The following is a 26,467-nucleotide window of genomic DNA, read 5'->3' on the forward strand; positions in this document are numbered from 1 at the left end:
AACACTAATGATAAAGGACTGATGACAAAAATCTACAAAGAGCTGATGAGACCCAACAAAAACAAAGAAAATAATCCAGTCAAAAAATGGGCAGAAGAGTTAAAAAGAAATTTCTCCAAAGAGGAAATGCAAATGGCCAACAGGCATATGAAAAAATGTTCAACATCACTTGTAATCGGGGAAATGCAAATCAAAACTACAATGAGATACCATCTTACACCAGTGAGAATGGCACATATTAAAAAAACTAGCAACAACAAATGTTGGCGAGGATGTGGAGAAAAAGGAACCCTCCTGCACTGCTGGTGGGAGTACAAACTGGTCCAACCACTATGGAAAGCTGTGTGGAGATTCCTCAGCCTGCTAAAGATGGAGCTTCCATATGGCCTAGCAATTCCATGCCTAGGTATTTACCTAAAGGACTCAATGTACTTTTTTAAAAAAAGATTTATTATTTTACAAGAACTGGAGTACAGGTCAGAGGCACAGGAGTGTGAGAGAATTCACCAGAGAGAGCAGGGAGCAGAACAGGCAGATGGACCGAAATACACTGTTGAGGGGAACAGTGGGTGAGACAGGAGAGGTCTGCTGGGCCATGTGGGAATCTCCCTGGCCGGCCAGGAATCGAACCGGTGCTGCCGAGGCTGCATACAAGCTTCACAGTGCTGTGCTCAATCCACTGCATCATCAGGGAGGCCCTCAATGTACTTTTGCCATAGGAAAATAGGTGGCATTAAAGACCATTAGAGTAATGTAATATTGAATTTGGTCTCTGGTTGGCTCTGAGCAACCTATGAGTCAGAAGGTTTTACTCTGAAGTGACATCAGTAAGTAAATGATTATGTACTTACCAAAAATGGACACAGAAAGCAGAAAACAATGGGATGCAGTGTCAAACCATTATTCCAGTTCATCCTTCTGAAAGGATGATCAGTTTATCTAATACTAAGTGTCCTTCAGCCTAAATAAGTTTCAAGTTACCATTAGTATGTGTCAGATCTGCTTATCATTTAAGCAATGTAGCCTATAACTACCTTCTCATTTATCTTACATGACAACTACTTGTGATACAGAGAAATAACAGACTGCTTCTGGAGACAGTGTTGCAAAGATCAAATCTCCATTGGACAGAGGATATAGTAAGCCTTTATAAGGACATGAAGGCAGTTTATTTGGTCAACATGAACTTACAGAAATCTTAATCAGTGGAGTAAGAATTGCTGTAAGCTGGGCCTCTCTGGTAGCGCAGGTGGTTGAGGGCAGCGCTGTGAAGCTGTTCTCATCTCCACAGCCTCTGCAGCGTGGATTTGATCCCTGTTGGCCCAGGAGATACCCACATGGCCTGGCAGACATTTCCTGTCTGGCCCACTGCTCCCCTCAGCAGTATATTTCTGTCAGTGTGCCTGCTTTGTTCCCCACTCTGTCTCTGGTGAATCCTCTCACCCTCCTGCATATGTGGCCTGTACCACCATTCTTGGATACATAAATAAATAAATCCTGAAAATAAAATTGGTTAAAAAAAAAGAATTGCTATAAACTAGGCACAACAAATATAATGCAACAGCTACAAAGTAGTAAGCATTCCTTACAATGGGTATTTGAGTGTAGAAATGCACTACTTGAGAGAGGTAGAATGATAAAATATCTGTGAAGGAACCTTTTGGCAATTAATGGATGACAGATTCCTACTGGGATATGAAAAATAGAATTCAATAGTTTTATATTGCTTTCCACCTTTACTTAGCCACTCTGTAGACAGACCATTAGGTTAATAGAAAGTTTTGTAGTTGTGGTAAAAACAAATATAAGTATTGAATACCGTTAATTAGCAGGCTGTTAGCTTACTAATATTAAGGAGCTAATTTGAATTCTCCAAAAGTATTCGTCATTCCAGTTCTCAACTCTCAGAAGTCATCCCTAAGCACACTGATCTAAGTGTCAATCATTTCTTTGTACCCCAGAGCGTCACAAGCCTCTCTTAGCGTGATACAAATATTACTGCTCTACATTAATATCTTTATTTGCTGGTCTTTTCCAATATTCTGTGATGTCTCGTACAGAGAACATGTTAACACAGCTGTTTATTTTACTAGCACGCCGGATGGTTTCATTAATTGACAGAGAAACTGACTTTTTAATTGAAGTAATAGGTGAGTAAAACTAAATCAAAATAGTGTTTCTATTTTCCAAATTATTAAACAAATTTATTCAGTCAAGAAGTGACCATTGCATTGCCAGATCATTGTGTATATTCACAGCAGAAAATATTTTAAAAATCCTATGATTCTCACCATTCATTAAAATACTTGTGAAGAGAAAATCTGGAAAGGGTAAAGGTTAAAGATAAATTCAAAAGAATTTGAATAGGGTGAAGACAACAATTAGTTGAAATTTCATTTTGATTTCTTTTGTTTCATGATTAGCAAAATTCCCATATTAATTTAGTAGGCTGGAAAATACATGTAAGATTTACTTATTTTTTTTAATTAGTTTGAGTTTACATGACATTTTTAAACCATCTGGAATGCAGTTGTTCCCATCTCTGGCTTTATATGGCTGTTGAAATTACCAGCAGGAGTGCTTTTTTTTAAAGATTTATTTATTTATATAAGCACTGGGTACAGTCAGAAGCGTGGGAGGGTGAGAGAATTCACCAGAGCCAGAGTGGGGAGCAGAACAGGCAGACTGATGAAGTACACTGCTGAGGGGAGCAGCAGGCACAGCAGGAGAGGTCTGTCGCACCATGTGGGACCCTTGTCGTGGCCGGGGATAGAACTGGCGCTGCAGAGGCTGCAGGCAGCTTCGCAGCCCAGCGCTCGACCACTGTGCCACTGGGGTGTTTCTTGAACCCTGTAGTTAAAAACTTTACAGCTACATTCTTCTGCCACAGAATCACTTCAGGTAACCCCTTGATCATGGCATAACATTCGAATGTGCTTACATTTCCAAAGAACATGAAAGAATTTCCAACTGTTATCTCACTTGTCCACTGAGTTTCTCTGTAGCTTCTATAGCTAGCATTGGTGCTGTGTTTTTAGTAGTTTTAAACAGGGCATTTTCAACCCAGCAGCATTTTGTGTACACATTTTGGGTACACATTTTCTTAGCAAACTCTAACATCTGTTATTTTGTAAGAAAAACTAGAATCTAGATATTTGGTATTTAGTTTAGATGCCTTTACAGAAGTCATCCAGATTTACTGTATTTATTAAAGTCTCTTTTGTGTTTGCATAGGTAAGTCTCTCTAGTAGAATATGGCTTTATTTAAGGTAACTAGCAATTAATTAAAAAAATGTGTTTGTGGGGACATATGGGTACAGAAGGATTAAAGACAATTTGATGCACAATAAAACCAATATTTTTATATTAGGAAGCTGTTTCATTATAGTTCCTTTTTTCATTTTAAAAGGACAAGTTAATTAGGAAAAGGGAAAAGAAAAAGACACCTGCATACTCACAGATGGGCAGGAGAACTACAGATAAGTTACTTTTAAGTAAAGATATAACTTTAATGAGAAAATATGGAGATGTTTTAATTATAAATTTCATAGTAAATATAATTTGATTTAGTCCAAGTCTTTCTTCTAGTTGACTCAATATATGGAAACACTGCTTGAGTTCTACAAACTATAGGTCATACTAGTACATATATAGGTTTCTCTGTGTTAGTATAAAAAAGTAACTAAAGTAACTGGAAATTTGAGAGAACCAGGTTTAAAATTAGCATATAAGAATGTTACATACATACAATAGACTCTAAGGGTCTGTGTTTTTCTCAATTGATATTAAGAATATCTTGAATGCTTCTGACATTCGCATAAATAATACAAAATGAGGTAAAGCACAGTATACTTAATTTAAATATTAGAGCTGTAATAAAACTTCATAAATAGGATGGATAATACCTAATATTTTGAATGATCTTTGATATGTATATAAATGTATGTAGTAGAGACAAGGCTAAAATTATAGCAGTGAATAAGGCAAAGAAGTGACATACTTGTCTGTTAACATTTGTAAAGTAAAAGGAGAGATTTGAGGTGTCTCTTGATTCTTTGGTTTCTGAGTAACAGCTCTTGCATGCAGTGTTTCTGTTGTAGTGAGGGACTTGCTGGGCTTCAGAAGAAGAATACATTTATCAATTGAATGGTACTTGGGGGAAGGCGGTAAACTTTTATATGTCTGTAACTATAACTTGGGGCCTCCCTGGTGGCAGAAGGGGTGAAGATGTAGCACCATGAAGCTGTCCGTAGGCACTGCCTCAGGAATTCTATACCCAGCCAGGGAGGTGACCCACAAGGCGCAGCAGACCTCTCCTGCTTTGCCCGCTGTTATCCTCAGCAGTGTATTTCAATAGACCCACCTGTTCTACTTGCCACTCTGTCTCTGATGGATCCTCTCACCCGACCCCTGTATCTCTGGCCTGCCCCCCAGCTCTTGTACGCATAAATAAATCTTTAAAAAAAAAAAACTTTCCTCCCAAAGAAAGATAAAATTTCTCAAAGAGGGCTTCTCTTTTGAAATTAGTTTGAACAGTAGTAGAAAAAGGTATGATCCTAAATTAACTTATATAAGGATTTCAGGGATCTGAGAAGAAAATAAAATTTCTACATTAAATATAATGATATTTTAAAATTATCTGAGTGTTACAATCTAAATGAAAATACAGGTGGAGTTCATCTATTTTAAAATCATAAATGATTTCTTAAGCCCAAAATATGGCATAATTTACTGATGGCATAATTTACTGATGGCCCAAAATATGGCATAATTCCACAGTCTGCTGAGTTTCTATATTTATTTGGGGAGTATTTTTGAAAATACCTTGAAAGATTAAGATCTGAAATGGTTAGTGGTTTATGTACATATGACCTTGCAAAGTCAACTGAGTCAAAGGAAAAGTATAGTGCATTCAGGGGCTCAACATTTTGACTCCCAAAGACAAGCAAAGATCACAGTCTTTTGTTTTACAGAAATAAGATGTAATTTCAGTTCTACCTACCTACTGCCTGTGTGGCCATGAGCAAATTATTAAATATTTCTGTCCACTTAGTCACAAAATATAACTATTAAAATCAAAGTCATAGAGTATTTGCATTTATTGAAATATTAACCTCAATGCTTAAACATAACATGTGCTTCAGCAAGTGAGAGAGTGAGAAAATAGGAGAGTTTGCGCTAGGATATTCAGAAAGCATATTCATTAAATTTTTAAAAATATACAAATACTTTTGAGATGTTGTTCCCAATAGTCAAGTTACAGTGACATATTCTATGTTAAGTTGACGAGTGATAAGAAGATGTTTTTCTATTGATTTTCCTCAACCAGTCCTAGTGCTGAGTGGAGCATTTGCAATATTCCACAAGTGTTTTTCTGCCAGTGTCTCTCTGGCCTCCTGATAGAATGGAGACCTGAGGATAAGAGTCCATGTTTATGGTGGTAGACATTTTCATCAAAATTTACTGATCAGGGTCCCCTATTTGCTTTTTCTCCTTTTTCTCTTTAGAGTTATATATGTGTGGCTGAAATGGGTTTTTGGTTATATTCTGAAAAGTAGACTAAATATATTTCAGAGAAAGGACAGCTACAATGGTGACTGGACCTAAGGGGAAAAATCTTATACTGTGAAAAGAGGAAACTATGATTTTATTAGGAAAAAAAGGAAAGGAGACCTACCATCATGTTTGAGCAGAAATTGTCAAATACATTGAGGATAGAGGTAAGCCATACAGATAAACAGATTGGAGAAATAGGACTCAATTATGTGTAAAATTTGATATGCAGAATGGATTTCAGTTTAAACTCATAATTTTAAGTTTCTTACCTATGATACCAAAAAGTCCCCATCAAAAGACTCTTGCTTACAATGAAATATAGTACAGTCTTAAGTAAAAATTGCATATATTGTCGAAGAGATAATTATCCCATGCAGGGCCTCCTTGAAATTGTGAGGTTTTAATTTTTTTCACTTGTTTTTCTGATTGAACTTGTAATTGAATTGTGAATTAGCAATGATTTTGATAAAGACTGCATAGATGATAAAAATGAAATCATATTTAAGATGTCTGAGAAAATGTCGATGTATAGTTCTCCATAGTAGCTTCCAATTTCCATAGACCTGAGCCATGTGTTAAGATGACCGTGCTCTGTAATCAGGTAAGTCCTTAATAACACTTTAAGTCCTATGCTTCTAACCACTGGGCCTTTACTGCAAGCATGTTGATAATGGTGGTTTTGTTCCATAAAATTAATCACAATAGTGTAGAAATAAGGAAATGAACTGACATTTGTTCCTTAACATTTGTTCCTTCACCCACCGTGTGTTGAGAATCTGCTTATGTGCCAGGTTATGAGGTAATTGTGAAGGTACAACTATGAAAGAAGAATTCTGGTCAGTAAGCAGATGATAGTCACAGGGTAAAGACAGTTACAAGAAATATGAGAGATTACAAAGTAGAAATCAGAGTGCCTATTAGTAGTATATCAGTGACTTCAAGTGTTATGCAATCAATGCTGGATAAGGTCAACTAGCAAGCTTTCTTGAATAGATAATATTATTTGGCCAAAAATATTTCTAGAAATGATTAGCTTTTGTTTTAAGGTGGATACATTTCTAAACCATAAGAAAAAACTAACTTGTCTGTCATTAAAAAGCAAAAAATAAAGTACTCTGTCTTAGTAAACGTTGGTGCAAAGGTAATATTCCTGGTGTGTTTTCTATGATGATTATTTTCTTCATCAAAATAAATTTAGGGCTCACCATCAAAGAAAAATATTGAGAGAGCAATAATCTGTATTTTGTTTAGCATAATCCCCTGCAGTTCCATTCATGTTGTCACAAATGGCAACAGTTTTTCCTAGCTGAGTAGTATTCCATTTTGTAGACATACATTTGTCTAACACATTTCTTTCTCCACAGGTACTTGGTTGTTTCCATTTCTGGCTACTATAAATAGTGCTATAATGAATACAGAAGTACATACGAACATCATTGGTTATAAAACCAAAAGCAAAGAGATGGTATTTTAAGTTTAAATTAGAATCTTCCAGAAGTAAAATAAATGAGTGGATTCCGTTGGAAAAGGGACAAAGCAAAATTGGAGTTATTGGGCTCGGGAAAACCCAAACTGAGTTCACACACGAGTGTCTGTCAACTGCGAGTCAGCTCAGGTGGTCAGTGGTGGAGATATAAAGTGGATCTCACAGTGTCTTCCCTTTACCTTCCTAAGCTAACAGTCCTGTGATAGTAGAGGAATGTTGGGTTTCAGGTAATTAAACTATTATTAACTCATGGTTAACTAGAAAACTATCTGCGTTTTGCCTCATACATAAAACAGTGTAAAACCAGAGTCAAAAATCATTGCATTACTAGTACATCACAGTGATCTCGAGTGAATATTTGCTTGAGTATTTATAGTAAGGATGATAGTGTTGGGAAGTTTAGCTGGAGTGAGAAGACTGCTCATTGAACAGTTGTTAAGGTTTCAGGATCTTCCATTTATCTGAGTTCCAGAATGGCACAGATGACAGCTTTGGATGTAGGTTTCTGGAAGCCTAGTCTGGGACTTGACAGATTCTGTTTTCAGTGGTCAATAAAATGAACATTGTGAGGACACTTCTGAAGCCCAGCCTTTGCTGTCCATCCTTGTACATTTACGCTAGAGAATATTATGGGTCCTCTCTGGTCAGTGGTTCACTTATCCACGAATCAGCATCAGCAGAAGCCTTGTTAAACCAGGGGGCTGGGAAACTTCCTCAGAATTGATGACTCTATGGGTCCCAGTCTAAAAGGGTCTCCTTTTTTTCCTTAAAAAAATCAAACCTTTACCAAGCATAATTCTTTACAGCTCCATTCCACATTGCTGAGAATGGAGAAAGAGAAAGAAGAGAAAGCTGCGTTGTACAAAAAGGAAGAATGATGTAAAAAAAAAAAAATATGTACAATGAAATACAATTAACAAAATAAAACTTTGACATGAGTGTTTGTTTTTAGAAACCCCCCTTAGCTCTCCCACCACTGCAGCACCTGTGATTATTACCATAATGCTTTGTGCTTCTCCCGCCCCATCTTGATCTCTGTCCCTCCCTCTCCCCTGCTGACCATCCAGTCTAGGTGACAGACTGCATCCATGTAGAATAGTGGAAAGATACGCTTGTATAAACTGCATTGGTGGTGAATGCTTTGCTAAATTTGGTTCCATATAAATCTTCTAATCATGGAACAAAAAAAGGTGTTTAACGTTGTAGTCATGAAGACCAGTGGGCAGTCTATTGAATTTTTGTGTTTGGGGGGAAAAAAAAATCACAATTTGTCTTTTTATATTAAATGTTTATTGAGGTATCCTCGGCTTACAGCGCTGTAGATTTCAGAGTTATAGGGTCACACTACCTCTATGGCATTAGTAATCCTTCACCATCGTTCACGGGGCCCCGTCCCTTCCTTTTCTACACCCAAACTCATTGCTGAATACATTAAAGAAACTTCATTTACCAAAACTTCAATTTATGGCAATTTAAAGGAGCATCTTGGATTCATTTAAAAGAAATTTATGGGACCTGGTGATTCCATTTCCCAAATTAAGCCTACATTATTTAAAAAGTGCTATGCACCCCTTTTTGCGATATACATCCTGAAAGAGCCTGGAAGTAGATGTGACGAGTTAGTGACAGGTTTTGCTTCTACAGTGAGCTGATTACATACAGGTGGTCGTGAAGAGCTTGTGGTCAGGTTCTGCCAAGCTTACGTCAGTTTCTTGTTCTTTAATAGGTGCCCTGAACGCCTCTAGGTGGGGAACCTCCCCGGTGGCCTAGGGGCTTACGCCTCAGTCCGATCCCTGCCATGGCCTGAGTTCGAGCCCCAGCCAGGGAGCCAACCCGGCCGGGGTGCAGCAGACCCGTCTCTGCTGCCTTGTTTTGGGGGAGGAGGGGGGGAGGGGCAAGAGAGGGGGGCAGGGGGAGGGGAGGGGGGGAGGGGGAGGAAGGCAAGAGAGGGGGGGAGGAAGGGCGGGGGAGAGGGCCGGGAGGGGCCCAGACAAGAAATCAAGATTCAAAGTGCGCTATTATTTTAATTGAAATATTTCTCATAATGGCATTTGCCTTTTTTGAAATATTTCTCAAATGTACAGACATTCCCAGTTTCATTCAGAAACATGAAACCAAAGTTCAAAACGGAGTAGGAACTTCATTTTATCATAGTTTTTCTTATTATAGGGGCCTCCCTGGTGGCACAACGGGTTAAGATGTAGCACCGTGAAGCCGTGCACAGCCCTTCCAGCAGGAGCCCGATCCCAGGCCGGCCTTGGAGGGGACCCACGTGGTGCAGCAGGCCTCTCCTGGCTCGCCCGCTGCTCCCCTCAGCAGTGTGTTTCTGTCTGCCTGTTCTGTTCCCCACTCTGTCTCATCCACACCTCTGGCCTGAACCCCAGCTCTTGTATGCATAAATAAATAAAGCTTTAAAAGAATTTTTTCTTTTTATAAATGACTCTATTCTTACCGACACATCCTGACTTCTTACACACTCCCATTCTAAACTGATCAACTCATTTGTTTTCAAATATTCTTCTTAAACTATGCATTAGACCTTGACATTTCAAAGTCACACAAATATACATAACTGACCTGCTAGATGACCACATTGCAAATGACACTATACTTAAACTTCTCTCCCTCCCTCCCTCTCACTCCCTTATCTATTTATACACACATAATATCTTGGCAGAAAAAAAAATGTATGGGCAAGGAAACATTTCTTTCTTCTGGTTATTAACGGTTCAATGACGCTAAGGCTACCAGTGATGCCAACTAATCACCTATTGGATAAATAAGCATTAATTTTTCCCTGTGGTCCAAATGGTGTTTTCCTATTCAAGATCTACAAATTCTGAATCATGTACTTGAACATTAATTAAAACAACACTTTTCTCTCTTTCTGAATTCTGATCCTATTGACCAGGCAGACACTACCTTACTATGGCATGTTGTATGGCAGCTGGTCAAAACTGAATGGAATGCCATCGTTACTGTCAACACTTGGGAAATTAGTTTTCCCTCTTAAGGTATTATAACATATCTGAGAAGCTGTTTAACTGTCACTTTAAGTTACAGCAGCATTTAATGATATCAAGAAATACTGCTTTTATAGGAGAATGGATAAAAAGCTAGAAATGAGAATTACAAAACTGAAAAGAAAATCTCAAAAGGCATATGAACTCAGCACATGCATTCACACAATTTTCCTATCTTCAAGGTTCAGATAAAGATTTTAATTAGCTCCCTTGAAAACTGTTGTTAACACTAAAATAAAAATTCCATCATCACTTCCTTTTCACACAGTGCTCAGGATACCATGCCCCAAAATAGAATTTAAATTCCTGATTAACATTGCAATAAAAGAGTAGAGAAATATAATGCAGGCAATATTGCTTCAGTTTAAGTCAATTTTAGCAAATAGGTCTTCTAATATTTAGCATTCATTATTACCCACATATAGCTAAGTTACACATTTAATATCCCTCACATGTTAATACCTAAAATCCCAAATGAAAAATATATATTTAAAGTTATTTATAACAACATGACACTAGTGGAAATGCTCTAGATACATTCTGACAATATCACAATGTACAAAAAAATCTGATGAAACCAAATTAACTTCAATATTGGGAAAATTTATATATGCCACTTTCCTTCCAGATATATTCCTATCGTAGTGAAGTTGGATGGAGTATAAGAGCATTTTTTTAAGAATCTGTCATTCATTTCCTGCTATTTTTTGATAATTATGATTTATTCAAGTATAAAATGTATGCTACATTAATAAGAAAAACTTATCAAATGCATGGTTATTCAAGTTGGAATACACAAAACATGGATGACAATGTTTGATTTCCTTCTGAAGCTGTAATATGCTCAGGCTTATTTTTATGGTCAAGGTGACTTCTGGATATACTGACTGAATCCTTACACAGAACTGTACCAAAGGAAAACAACATGTGTCAACCCTGTGGGTGGAGGTGACATGCAATTTAAAATGTCTAATTATACATTTCACCTTAGCTAAACAATCTGAAAGATGACATGATCTAATTGCAGATTAATGTATTATTTTTCTAAGGCCAGTAATGAACTAGGGGAGAAAACATCTTTCTGATTTTCTAAGTAATCCAAGAATTCTACCCAATGCCTTCTGTGTGTGTGTGTGTGTGTGTGTGTGTGTGTGTGTATATATATATATACACACACACACACATTCATATACACACAGCTATATAGCTATATATATTGTCTATATTCTGCCATATAAAGCTGAATCATTCTCTATGTTACTGGCCCTATAACATTACTAAAATACTACTAAACAGTAAAATTTCATTAATAGTCATTTTTGAAATTTGAACAGATTTAAAAACCTTTTCTGGCTAGGGACCCAAAGCAAACCACATGAGAGCAAATGAAAAAGATGATGCTCTGTTTTCACTCTTTTTGATACCTCCCACATATTTCCTACTTCTTACTCTCCCTCTCTATACCATACTGTCTTCTTTTCTTGAATTTTTAATGAAAAGTTTCAAAAACCTTTCCTCTCTGGCAAAGTATATTTTCTGTTTTCTTAGGTTTATACAGTGGATTGAATGTTCAGATTTCATTAAAATTTGTGTTTGCTAGAGGCCTAAATACTTTTAGACATTTGCTTCTGGTGGATTATACAATTTGTATAACTTCTCACCACAAAGCTCAATTCTCTATAAAGTGGGCAACACTTTTGTGTTTCATGATGATACTGTGCATGTGATGGTCCATCCCTCTGTCTATGCTCTTCAAGTACTTACTGAGGCGCCAAGCTCTGAGCTGCAAATGAGAAGGTGATCTCCATTTAAGTCCCTCTAGGTGATATAACATAAATGTTCTGGGTCCGACAGGGGTACATGAACATGGTGCTTTGAGCAGGCTGTTCATGTCACCAGAAAATTCCGATTCTGGATTCCTAATCACCAATCTGATATTAATTGAAGGTTGACATTGTGGATAATTGATTAGGTTGTGAGGGTAGACTCCTCTTGAGTGGGTTTAGCGTTCTCATAAGAGAGCACAGAGAGCTCCCTGGCTGTGCGAATACAAAGAAAGAAGGTTGTCAGTCTATGAGCCAGAAGGAGGTCCCTACCAGACAGCAAATCTGTTGGCACCCTAATCTTGGACTTTCCACGCATGAGGGTTGTGGAAAAAACTTTTCTGTTGTTTCTAAGCTACCCAGCCTGGAAATTTGCTATAGCAGTTCAGATAAACTAATGGGTAGAATCTTCCATTGGATAGATACATATCCTTTCAGCTCTTCTCTGTATTGTTCAGTTTATTTTCCTCCTACTTCACATAATTTTTAAAATTTTCTCCAGCTTCCCAGAGATCCAGCCACAATATGTTTTCTAGAGTCATTCATTTATGCATCAATTCCTTCTACCAATTTTTATTATGTCCCTACTATGTGGCTGAGGATACAGAAGACAGATTGTTCTGTTTGCAGGGAGCCAATGGGATAATGTAAATTAAATATCTATTCAATTGTAATTCTTAAGTGCTAGGCATGAAAATTAAAAATATCTGTCCTCACGGGTTTAAATAAGGATCTCATGGTTCTCATTTAAGATTAGTATTTTTTTCTTTCTTTAAGCCAATTCTGATTTATTTTGCCTTTACTAGCTACATTAAGTTAAAAAAAAAAAAGCAACTCAATTCTTTGTAATCTCTACTTAATACCACATATGTTGGTCTCTTCTCGATCTAGAAGGGATTATGTCATCTGAGCAATCTTGTAAAGCATTGGCCGTTTTGGCTACCAAATCTATAATGTTCATTAAATCATTGATTGAATTTTACTCTCAAGAAGAAGAACATAGGGAAATACATTGATGTGGAATGATTTCATGGGGCTAAAACTTAACAAATCTGTAGTCTAGGAATATTTCAGAATTTCCAATACATTAATGGTGACAATGGTGCTTTTTGATATAACTACTATACAGTATTCATCTGAACAGAACATGAGTCATGGCATCCTGACAGTCCATGTCGAATTTAAAACAAATTGGAGCTATAATTTATAGTACAATAGAACCCAAGACAGAGGCACATGTAGTCCACGCTCTTTAAATATTCTATAAATAATAGCTCAGAGAGGCACAATTGGCAATGAGCAGAGGCTGGATGATGAATCATCAAGTAGTTTAAGTAAAACCGTGCCTGATTAAATGCTTTGTTTTTAAACCACCTGCATCAGTGTCTGCTGTAGCAGGACAGATCAAATTGTTCTCGATCTTTTTTCAAAAAATGCAGACAGGCTTACAAATGCTAAGTTTTATTATATTGTGAAACTGATGCCAAGCTGAAGTGCTGAGCCTTGTATAATTCCAATTATCTGCATTTTGGACCATGATTTAGTGCCAGGCAATGTAAAAGACAAGGCTAATGTAAATAATCAGACTTCTTATGGCTTTGGGTCATATGCTAGAATTTCATTTTGGTCTTTATGGCCTGGAGAATTCATTTTTTCATATTTCACTTCAGGAGTCTCTTTGTTTATCCCACCAACCAGCTACCAGATGCTATATCGACTAAGCTAATTAGTGGAGTCTCCTTCGAAAGCTGGTGCTTGCTGAGTGTGGTCATTAGACAGACAGAAGCGCAGAGGCTAGAGACATTCAGAGTGACATATAATCTCCAGCAAGAATTCTCATAGCCAAATCACGAGGAGCTGTGTAGTGATTGTGAATAGGCTGTGGCAAAATATAGACCCAGGTGAACAAAAACTTTGTCATTTATCTGACTTAATGTATGAAGAAAAGTGGGCTGACTGACTTGTTCATTGCACTGAACCATAACAGACTTACTTGTTTATATGAACTGATATCACATATTAAATGATACATTTTAAGTGCATCCACTCCCCCCTTGGGTTATCCTAATTATTTAAAAAAATTTATATTATCAAACCCCATATTTTTGTCCCCCAAACCTAAATTGCACCAAGTCACATATAACACTATCTCATGTATATCTTCTGTATTACGATCCAGTTTATCACTGGATGTGCTCACTATTTATAGTAGGTAAAACCTGGAAACAACCCAAATGCCCAAAGATAGATGACTGGATCAAGAAGATGTTGCATATATGTACATAATGGAATATTATTCAGCAATCAAAAAGATAAACTCATGCCATTCGCAGCAACATGGATGGAGCTAGAAGGAATTATGCTCAGTGAAATAAGTCAGAAAGAAAAAGAAGAGTATCGAATGGTTTCACTTATAGGGGGACTATAGGGGAACCATATAAGACATTGGGGGAAAAACAGTAACAATACACCACACAACAAAACAAAACCAGACAATTATAAGCCAGAGACGTCCTGCAGGGGAGGGAGAGGGAGAAGGATCAGAAGGAGCAAGGGAGAAGCACAGGGGACTGTGGTGATGGTGCACAGGTGAACTGGTGGAGGAAATTCTATGGGGACTACACCTGAGGGGAAAAAAAAGCAAACATTGTTTAAAAAGGAACAATGATGTAAAATACATATATATAAATTTAAAAATAAATTTAAAAAATATGGTGCTCATAGCCTTACTCATATCTCATTCCTACCTACTACATGGATAGTTCCTTGAGTACACAGATTCTATGTCTAATTCATATTTAAATATTTATATTTCAGCATGAATACAATAAATAATTATGTAATATATTTTTGCTCAAAAAATGAAGCTCCTGTTCCAATAATAGACTAACATGTAGATAAATTAGGAAGTGATGAGTTTTATGTTAGATATGAGGCTTTATTATGAAAACAATGGAGTTATCTATATACCTAGGCAAATAGTTAATTGACGTGTGATTATCAGGGCTTATTCTAGAGCATATACATTGCCCATTTATATCCATTCAAACTGTTCACCTCCAAAGTAATATGGAATGTATTTCAATATCCAAAGGTAATGTTGCTTTGACTTTAAAATTTAAACATATGGAAACCCATCGTGGCTTGTGCGTTTTGTATAAGCACTTAGGTTGCCAGTTATAATAGGTGTCTTTCAATGAGCTTTTTAAACTCTCTGAAACACATAGTTCTGTGCTATAAAGTAATACTCATGATTTCATTAATATGTGAAAAAGTATCTGCATATAATCCACTGAAATTCCTTATGAAGATCCATCAGAAACTGTATCTACATGTAAATTCCACTAGACATAAGTGTATTTTGTGTTTGGTTATGTTATATTAAGCATATACTTCAGAAGGGGATTACATTAGTAAATTATGGCATAACCATTTCATGAAACACTGAAGTGACAAAAAATTAAAAAGTAAGCTCATATGTGCTGATACATTCAGTTTGTATCTTAGGACAGTGAAAAAGTAATCTGCAGAAGAGTATCATAGAAAAACCTATTAATTAAAAAGCATATGTTTGTATAACACCAAATTTCTAAAAGGATTCATACCAAATTAAAAATTGTAGTTACATTTAAGGGATAGAATTCCAGGGGAGCTTTGCTTCCTTTGTGGTTTTGAAAGAATTTTTGTGGTTTTTTTAAGAATTATGACTTAGCAGAACAATACAAAAATTGTTGTCCCTTTTGAAATTGAATTCTAATCTATGTACAGGTATTGATTATGCAATTTATTTACACCTACTATTCTTTTTTATTAAGATATAAATTCATATTCCAAAAGTTTTCATGGTTCAGGTAATGCCAATTCCACCTTTAACTTGCCCTGTTTAATGAAAAGTGGGTACAACCTTACTTTTCTTCCTAGCTCTTCTGTTTTTCTCATGCTTTCTTTGTAATATGGGACAAAAGACAAAAAGAGATTTGAAAGTGATATTTTACTTACTCAACATGAATTTCCCTACCTGGCTCCTTTATTTTCTTCTTTTAAAGGAAAATATTTCTGCTGTATCCCATTGTAGGCATTTTCTCTAGCAATGACACAAAACCAACCACCATAAACAATTTGTGGAACACAGTACTTAAATCACAACACCATTTCATTTATAATTCACTTTTAAGCCTCTCAAACTAGATATTATTTTATAATAACCTGCACCTTATAAACTCTCTTCCAGCTATCTTGAAATCATTTTAATCATTATAGCTCTGCAGATATTGTTGGGTGTTATTTTGTGAAAATAATAACTATCACATCCATTATTCATGTAGATAGTTTGTCTATCTATAAAGTTAATATATATTTCTGTAAGTATTCTATAGCAATTCCATATTTCTAAAAGTGACCTCTATAGTGAAACTATTAAAACATTGTTTTTAGTATTTTTATGCATATGAATCAAAATTTACTCTTCTCATGTTTTCCCAGTATATGCCCTGTCTTTCCTAATATTCTAGTCCTTGATTTGGAGAAGTCCAATATTCAATCACTATGCACTGGCATAAAGATTATCATTAAATTCAGAATTTAAATTTTGCAATTATATCCTAAAGTGTAAGGGACCCTGCTATTATTTATTTTATTTTTAAAAGGACAGATTTATTAGGAAAAGGAGAAAGAAAAAGAGAGGCAACTGCATAGTCACAAACTGGCAGAACCACCTCTCAGCTCTGCTTTTTACTAGAGAAAAATGCAATTTTAACTCCGACTGTGTAAGGGAACTTATGTTTGAGACACCAAAGCTGGATATATCATGCATTTAATATCAGTGCACACTATGGACGCATCTCTCTGTGGACACTATGCACGTTCTTATCTCACTTTTGGCAGTGAGCATGAAGGGAATGGATACTACTTAAAATGCTAACATGTGCAGACTAATTTAAGATGCTCATATATCTGTGATAAGATGAAAGGAAAATGAATTCTTGACCAGATTAGAATCTTGTGAAACTGTCAGTCAACCACCACTTGTCATGCCTAGGGTTGATTAAATTCAACAATCCTATATACACATGGATATAATCAATGCCAATTTTACTTTATGAGGCCTAAATTAATAAACAGGATGAATCTGGCTTCATTTTATAGAATTATACAGAACAGACACAAAATGACCAGCCATTGGTGTATATTATATCTGTAGAATGTATATCATTAATAATAGTATATTTTCATTAAAATAGGGTTATGAACTATACTAAATACTGCGAGCATCATTAATTTTCTGTCACAGTATATTATAAAATTAAAAAGGGCAGTAATTAACCTGACATAAGTGTTTCTTACAAGCCAGACGTTCACTTCTAGATGAAATAATACATTTTCTAAATTATATTTTGATTAGGAATAAAGATAGCAGTATGACTAAATAAGAAAATTAAATGTCATTAATTGTAGAAAATGTTACTCCATGACTAATTCTCTCATTTTGAGCCTATTTAATATAGGGAATTATACTAATAATGTCTTTTAAAAAATTATCTAGGGATGGTGCTCTTTATTTTCTTAATGGTTAAAATAATCTGCAGGCCCTTTCCTTTATTTCACTTATGCCCTTCTCTATCATTATTAAATTTACCTATTTTTAATAAACATTTCTATGAGTCTTTAAAAGCTTGAAAAATGAACTAGAAAACTAATACCTGCTATTTAAAATCCTACTGGGCGGTGGGGATATTTTATTAGGTTAAAAGTTTTATTAAGATTTTTAAAAGATTGGTTTATACAAAAGACCTACCCTAAGTTATTTTTCTGTCACCCATATAGTTTCATTTTTTATGAATTCTCTTATTTTCAAGCAGTTGCTTTTGCAACAGGACCAAGCATTTCTAAACCAATTAAAATAACCCAAATGGTTCTATAAACAATGATTAGATAAAATAAAGCAAAAAATAAAGAAAATCCACATCATCCTCCAAAGCCACTATCAGCATTTCTAAGATCTGTTGACTAAAGTTGCTATCAGTCTGAGCAACAGAAATTTTAGTACCTGTTAAAATTTTTTAATATCTTATCTGCCATATTCTCTTAAGTGAATATGTTCTCCTTTTCTAGATTCAGTCAAATCATTCTCAGGTACTGTGTCCACTGGCTGAAATTGATAGCCTGTGTGAAAAGTCCATGACTGTAACTTAAATTGTTTGGCTTGTCTCTCAGAAAAAATCCTAATTCGCTAGCCACTAGGTTTCCAATTCCAGGTCTTGATGTATAATTTAGCCAAATTGTGAGTGACATTTCCTTCAAGAAAAGGGCTTTACTAATACAAAATTATTAGTGCAAATATATATTCTTTTTTCCTCTCCATCTTTTAGATACAATGCATTATTTCTACTTTGCCAAGTTACTTCCAGAAAAGAGGCTAGAAAATTGAGCAGTACAGGCAGACACTACCATATAAAGTGCCTTTTTGAAGGCTAATTCCTTCCATAAGTCTATAACATTCCTGCTCTTTGCCAAGAAACAAGGGATACAAGGAAGAGTAGAAAGAAATCAGGTTGCAGGGAGAAATTAGTTGCAAATATTTCATGAATAAAAAAAGTGAAAAATAGCTAAGTAGTACTCCACACACTATATTAACAAACCATTTCTAGTTAATAAATGCAAACATTTAGAAAACAAAACTTGTGAAATTGGATTTGTGGGGAGATATAAAATAATAAAATATATATAAAATAAAATATAAAATAAAATAGATATAAAATAATAAAATAATTCTTTTAATCTGTACACTGAGAACCAGACATAAAAAATTAGATCTCTACTGTATTCTGATTAAACCTTGCGTTTTTAATTTGTACATTCCAAAGCTGAGATAAAATAGCTAAAAAATATGTCTTCACTGGTTTTCAAATTTGGTGAATTAATGTATCATCAAACAAATATTTATTTTGTATTTAGTGGAAGATGTTTTGGGTGCTACAAAATTACAAGTCTAGGAGTTTTGAAATAACTCCTGTTTTATAAATATATGCTTTATTCTTTAAGTATTATTGGAATATAAATTCTTTGTGAGCATTCAGTTAGGATATGCTTAGCATATTCTTGTAGAATGAAAACATTTATTCCCTCCTTGAGAAAGAGATGTACTTTTACAATCTGAAAAGCTATTTTTCCAAAAGATCATTTTTTTACAATAAAAATACAGGTTTATAATATCAGAATTCTCTACCATAAACATACAGAATAACTGAAAACATGCAGAATATATATTTATATATAAATATAAATCTTCTGTTATGTTATGTACCTGAGTTATAACATGGATATTACTGCTTAAAAAAATGAAACAAAAACAAACCTTTACTTTTCTTTGAGTGATGACAAATAGAGTGGTAATATTAGAGGAAGCCTCATATTTTGGACTTCTTTTATTCCCCTACATATATACAACTACAAGGTAAAGGACATTTGAAAAAATGGTGAAGCCAAGAAACGTCTTAAATTTTAGGTAACATATGGAAGCATGCTTAACGTGGGAGAATGGACATAAGGCTGTACAAAGGGCAGACAAAGGACAATTATTCATCCTTTACACTTTCAATACAACAGAAGTGATTTCCCATTCACACCATTAGATTTGTGTCGGTGACTTACACTGCCAAAACCCACATTATTAGAAGCACAAAGCTAATGTGAGTATATTAGTACCAAAGATTGATGATACCCCGTGTTTCACATAAGCACTGCTGATTTCATCTTCTGAATAAAGGACGAAAGTTTGGCCTGGTAATATTTGCCTAAGCACATCATTGAATAACCCAAATTTGTGCAATCATAAAATGACAACAAACATATACATAGAATATATATGTATACGCCCATATGTATAGTATATGAAAGTCTTTATTCCAAAGCAATGCAAATTGCTGTATTTCAAAATTCCTTTTTGTTCCACGTGTATTTGTGGCTATACATTCTTTTTGAACTTGCTTTGATAAGAAATTATCAAGGAAGGAGAACTAATGTGGCAGTGAGGTGACTGTGACTGTAGTTAACACATTTCCAAATTTTGGCATATAAAAAGAAATTGCTAAAAAATTTATTTTGAAGATGAGTACAATTTGTCTCTGCAACATCTTTTGGAAAATTATAAATTGCAAATGCTGATTCATGTCCCAAATTTAAGGGAAAAATACTTTTGCTTCAAAATGATTCTATTTTAATCTCAAGTACTTTTGCATAACACATAATCTCAGTTATTATGCTGGAGGGTTACAATGTCAATAACATGTGCATGTATGTGTATCTGTTTATTAAAATGACTTTTAGCCAAAATAGCATAATTTTCCAATTTTACATTTAAAGGAAAAAACGCTGAGATAAATTACTAATAAGGTATATTTCTGTTTTGAATTTATTACCAATTTTATTTACTTTTTGGAATTTGGAAACACAATTCAGCAGGTTGACTTGTTTCAGAATAATAAAGGATGTTTCATAGATATGTATGATATTCATATGTGTACACATTATGTATTCACACATATGTTACATATATAATCTATGTATATATTTTTCCCTTGGTAGGATTGCAAAATTTCAGGTTATTCAATAATATGCTTAGGCAAATGTTACCAAGCCATACATAATAAACTAAATTTCTCTCACATTTTAATCATAATAATCTCTTACTACAGTTAAAAAAAAACTATCTTTTAAAGAAGAAGTTTTGATCAGTGGACACATCTTAAGAAATTTTTCATTATATTTGCATTCTGAACTCCCAAGATAAGCAAGCCTAAAGTGAAGTCCACTTACAAATATTAGATGGCACTGAAATAAACCAAAATCCTGAAGCTGAGTTAGCAGCTGATTTTCAAATTTTAAATAGAAATTGCTTTTTTGTAGTTATTTATCAAACATATATTCCCCTTTAGCCATTATCTCTAGGGCAAAGACAAATGGATTTCTTTAATAACTAACAAAATCATTCCTGTACTACACATTGGGGTATAGGGTGGGAGGATGAATGACATTTGCCAAAATTGTTATTTAACAAGTTAAAAAAGAAAAAAATATCCACTAAGCACACACTAAAAATTAAGCATTTTCTGACATATATCCTTTTACAAAGATTGTGAAAATTCTGAAGTCTTTGCAAAAATAAGCCAAAAACAAACCTCAGAGCCTCACTGAAGCTACTGGGGTGGGGGTGAGGGGGTGGGGGATGATGCACTCTGGAGTATGGTGCCTTGACGATTGTTGGGGTAACATACATTTGAAAAGGAATTCTGTATTTCTGAGTCATATACAGTGTTGTAAAGCAATGCTACCTTAAAATTTTTAAAAATTATAACTTTTATATAAAGGAAAAAAATTCAAATGTACTTATCAATGTGTTAATCCCCAAAGATCAGGGTTCTGAATGATATCCCTTTCATATTTATAAGATATCCTTTGAAGAAAACTATATACTTATGCAAAGGCTATGACTATATAGGAAACCAATTCAACAGAAAGAAATTAAATTTCTGATTTATTATAAGGTATAAACAAGATGAATCATTTGATGGGTCTTTGTCAATAGTGAGTAATAGGTCAATTTTACCTAGTTTTATTAGCAAAATGTCCAGGAAGGCAAAATGGTGAGGCACAACAGGGTTTGCAAAGTCTTTTCAAAGACATGTGCAAATTGTCACTAAAACTTAAAAATCTGTTTTGCCAAATCTGGCATGCTATGTTATATATACCAGTTATATTTCCGATAAGCTAAACATGACCTGGAATATGGAGCTCATTGGGGAAATCCAGTCATAATGTGATTAATAGAGGTGATAGAAAACATAGAACTATATCCTTCAGGGGATTATAGGCTCCTTATAAATTATTATGCTCTGTACAAAAGAATTTAGTAAATGTGTGAAAAATTATGAGTATATATTAGCCTAATAACAGTAGATGTTCAATAAATAGAGAGCAACGTGGGAAAAATAAACATAAAAAGCCTTCATCAGCTATTTTGATGACCTCATAGAATACTTATAAAATTTTAGACACACTTTAACTGACAAACTTGTATTACATGTTATACAACTGTAGTCATATGTCATAAAGAGTATGATATGTGATAGTGAATTAGAGGTAGACACTGAATTTATACCATATTTTACTAACCAGTACGCTGATTCCATCTTTCAGGTAGTTGGGAGAAATGATTATACAGTTAACCCCCCAAAAAGGAATAAATGGTTTCAAACAGTGGGACATAATTCAGTGGAAATGCTGAGAAGTGCATGGACCCTTTCATATGGAGAGATCACAGAATATCTGGCAACTTGAAATCTATAGAAGAGTGTTTTGTTGTTGTTGTTTTACATTTTAACCTTATTTTTATTCTCATTTTTCAAATGAGAAAACAGTTACAGAAGTACAAAGTAATGTGCCCAGGTAATGCTGGTAGGAGTGACATGCTGGCATAAGTCTAAGGCAAGATGGAGAAAGATTATAAGAATGACTTGTAGTCTACAACGGGGATGCTTATTTGTATAATTCTTGGGTGACTTACAATCTTGTGAAAATATAAAAAAGAAAAAAAAAAGATTTAGAGACAAAGGTACAGACCCAGTCTGATGATCTTCAATACCAGAATAAGAAGACTAGGAATGTGGCAATGGGAATCAGTGATTTCCTGTACTAACATAATAATTTTGAGAAATTAAATTGTTAATTACAGGGTTAAATAGTACAGAGGAGAGAGAAAGAGAAAGAAAGAGGAGAAATGGATTCTTACAAGGTCTCAATGATTAATTCTATTCTTTGGGCCTTTGATAATTTTTATAGTGTAGAGAATCCATGAAGGGAGCTTGGGTAAGTTGATGAGGTCTCCATAAAGATGGAACTTGTATAAAAAGATGCCTTGAGTTTGGGGTAAAAAGAGGAAAGTGATAGTCACTGAGTGGCAAGGGATGTTCAAAGTATCACCCCTACTTTCAGTGTTCCTATCCTTACTTCTGCATTCTCTTCTGGGAATAGTGAGCCACCTCCATTTGGGTAACATGTTTCTTGATGAGTGAAGTAACTTTCTATTAGCTCAAGGAGTAAGAAGGAATATCTTGTTAGAAAAAAAATGTAGGTCACAGAAAATTGATTGCTAAGGCAGTTGGTTGTAGAAATAACAATCAAAGGGCAAACAGAAATCTTACATCTTTACCAGTAGTCCACAATAGGAGAATTAAAGGAAACATTATGGGTCTGAATAGGGTTTACTTTCACCTTGCGCCCCATTGCTGAATATTGATCAAAATGCTTTTTTATTTTATCATAGCGTGTAGTGAAGGTAATATATTGTTTCCCTAAAACTTTCAAGTATTTTCAGATTAATTCACTAATCTGATTGGTACTTTAGGGTTCTGAATTCTACTGATTTACAAGATTCAAGAAATATTTATTATTTTCTTAAGAAAAGTCGAGGGATTGGGGTCAAAATAAGGGGGTTGCAATTGTATGGGGATTATAAAAATAAAATTTATTATAAAAAAAGAAAGTAAATAAAGATGTAATACTTGTGAGATTAAAAAAAAAGTCTAACTAAAAAATATAAGTGAACTTTAAGGGATCATCCTGAATCTTATGTAATATTATCATGTAAGGTTTTATTGAAGTGGAAACATTTAACCTTCTTGTAATAGTTGACCTCTAGAACATAAAAAAGGCCCTTAAAAATGGAATAAAGAGAAACAATTAGAATTGAAATCAATCAGTAGACTCAACACGTCCATGATTGTTTTTAACTCCCATGAAGACAGAACAATAAAGCAAATTAGTTGTCAAACCTAGAAATATGACTGTAGAATTAAAACAGCTAGAGAGGAGAGAGTAGCAGTTTCCGCAATGGTGTGAGAGTGCCCAGTGGCCTAGGTTCAAGGACTAGGAGTGCTTTGATGATGGGGTTAGTATAGTGACATACATCTGAAGAAATGTGAGCCTAGTTCCCTAAAGCATACACAGCATTATAAATCAACGTTACCTCAACAAAGAGAGAAAGGCAATTAGGTTCAAGCACATTTAGAAGAAAAAACCATTATGAATCAGCTGATTAAAGACTAAGTAAAAGTGCTGTGCTAGGCTCTGAGAAGTAGCAATCAAGGACTAGTCGTTAAAGTAGAAAGACAACAGATGCTACTTTATTTTTTTTTTAAAGATTTATTTATTTTATTTATACAAGAACTGGGGTACAGGCCAGATGCGTGGGAGGGTGAGAGGATTCACCAGAGACAGAGCAGGGAATAGAACAGGCAGACTGATGAAATACACTGCTGAGGGGAGCAGCGGGCGCGACAGGAGAGGTCTGCAGTGCCATGTGGGACCCTCGCCGGCGACCGGGGATCGAACTGGCACTGCAGAGGCTGTGGACAGCTTCACAGCACTGTGCTCAACCACCTGTGCCACGAGGGAGGCCCTTCATAGATTTTAATATATAATATAACCCCTCCACCCAGATAGTCTCTTATTGATCCAGGGCTGTACATATCCTCGGTATCTCTGTTCCCAGCACTCACCACATGTCTTGTCCATAGTCCTTTTTTTTTTTTTTGTGTCTATCTGTGCCTGTACTATAGAGTCGCTTATATCCTATAGTCTTACTAATTAAAGAAACTAAAAATAAAATAATCTGTAAGCATTGACATTAATAAGGTTTCATGGAGGGAGTAGCTCATGATCTGGACTTTATAGATGACTACAAATAAAAAACCACTTAGCAGAGGGAATAGTGTCAGTAATGCTAAAGTCAATTAATATAATATGACAAATGAGTGTTATTTTGGCCATCACTGCCTTCCATTGGGAAGGCAGAAAACCTCTGCATCATACCTCCTTGTATCACTCATAAAACAATCCATTTCTAGGCATCAAGGCATATTTGCCATGTTCTTATATGTGCAGAATGTGACTCTCGAGTCCCCACTTCTCTCATATTACCTGTATGCCTATGTAGAGGTTACTTCACAGAAGAGTTAGTTTCTCTTTGAGGCAAAGGGACTGGATTAAGTATCTAGAGATCTTTCTAGCTATGTAATTATTGTATCAATTTTAATTATCCACAAAGCATGAAACTGCTGAGAGCTCTGATTCTGAAGCCATGACCTAAATGTTTCAGAGTCATACCCTTACCCCTGTTAATTCAGCTTCTCTGTCTTTATAGGAAAATTAATACTGCAGATAAAGCTTTAGGTAGATTTGACTTAAATGCTCACAGTAAGATTTAAGTTTAGATGCTTACTTTGCAAGTTCAAAGGGTGACTTTAATCCCAGAAGTCTAGAAAAACAAGAATATGAAAAGCCATATTCTCTTTAATAACTCAGTCCACATTTACATTTAAATGAAATAGACTTTGAAGTGTTTTCTTTTACATTAAACTATTCAACAGTTCATTTTATGAAGTAGGTTTCTTTTAGTTTAAGAAAAAAGAAACTGATTAAAAGTTTTAATCTGTGCTGGGAAATTCATCAGGCCAAAATCCTAAGGCTTTCTAAATGTGCCAAGTGCCCCTCACCTTGTGTAATGTGGCAATTCGTGATGCTCTCCTAAAGCATCAAACAAAATGCTCTTACTCTATAAGTCCTTAAATGAAGAAAGAGTAAGACTGAATGTTTTAACTAATACTAGTGCTTAAGCAAGATATTCCTGATTTACTGGCAACGTATAATTTGCTAATTGGTTTTGTCATCATTAGGCTCTGCAAAAGCAACCTATGTGTGAACTATACAAAGGTGGCAGCTGGTCCTGGAGTGGTGTTGTGCAGTTATATTTCATGGATAGCCTAGATTTATGCCTCTGGCTCAATATCTCATTTTATTTCAAAATTATTTTTTGATGTGTGTTATGAGTAAATTGTGAATGAGTCGTTACAGGACTTCGTAACATTTACTTTATTGACGAATTATTCCTTTCTATACTTTAGGATACTTGGCATGTTTATGAGTGTGTGTGTGTCTGTGTGTACATTTTAGGGCCCTTTTTTTCAACCTCACACCTGTGTAAATAGATAGAAGGTAATTATCCTATGTGATAGGCCCAGGGAAGCCAACGGATAAAGGCTTGATAATAGCAATGAAACACACCAGAAGTAAATCTAGTGAACTGTTGCTAATTCATACTTAATGGTGAGGTTCCTTATCAGTAGAGCCACATTTCTCAATTCCTATTCCACTACTAGCTTTAGCCTATTAAACCCAGAGGAAAGGTTGAGTCTTCAGACATGGCTTACTGAGTACTGGCATGATTATGACTTATTCCCTAACGGCTGTTTGAAGTTACATATTCTTCCAGTGTCCTATTTTCCTAGCAAAGAACAGTGCTAAAGGAGAAAGAAACAGTAGGAAGGGGTTGGAAGGAGGAGAGAGGACAGAGACCTCAAGAACTCATCTGAATAGGGATGGCAAAATGAAAGTAAGATGGAGAAAGAGAAATGTAAAAGTAAAATGATTTTTAGCCTTTACCATAATCCTTTCAACTACAATTCAAAGTCTTCCAGTTACAAATCTTTACATCTATTGTTAACTGCCTCACCTTCACATTCCCT

At 35.1% G+C, this 26,467-nt stretch overlaps 1 protein-coding gene across 1 annotated transcript in view; it reads right to left on the reverse strand.

Moving 5' to 3' along the window:
- Positions 1 to 26,467, reverse strand: part of SYT1 (synaptotagmin 1) — a 495,552-nt gene that overhangs the window by 406,946 nt on the left and 62,139 nt on the right. The gene's annotated exons all lie outside the window — the stretch shown is intronic.

Source organism: Talpa occidentalis, unplaced genomic scaffold, assembly GCF_014898055.3.
Source record: "Talpa occidentalis isolate TD23 unplaced genomic scaffold, MPIMG_talOcc4v2.1 talOcc4.16, whole genome shotgun sequence".
NCBI lineage: Eukaryota > Metazoa > Chordata > Mammalia > Eulipotyphla > Talpidae > Talpa > Talpa occidentalis.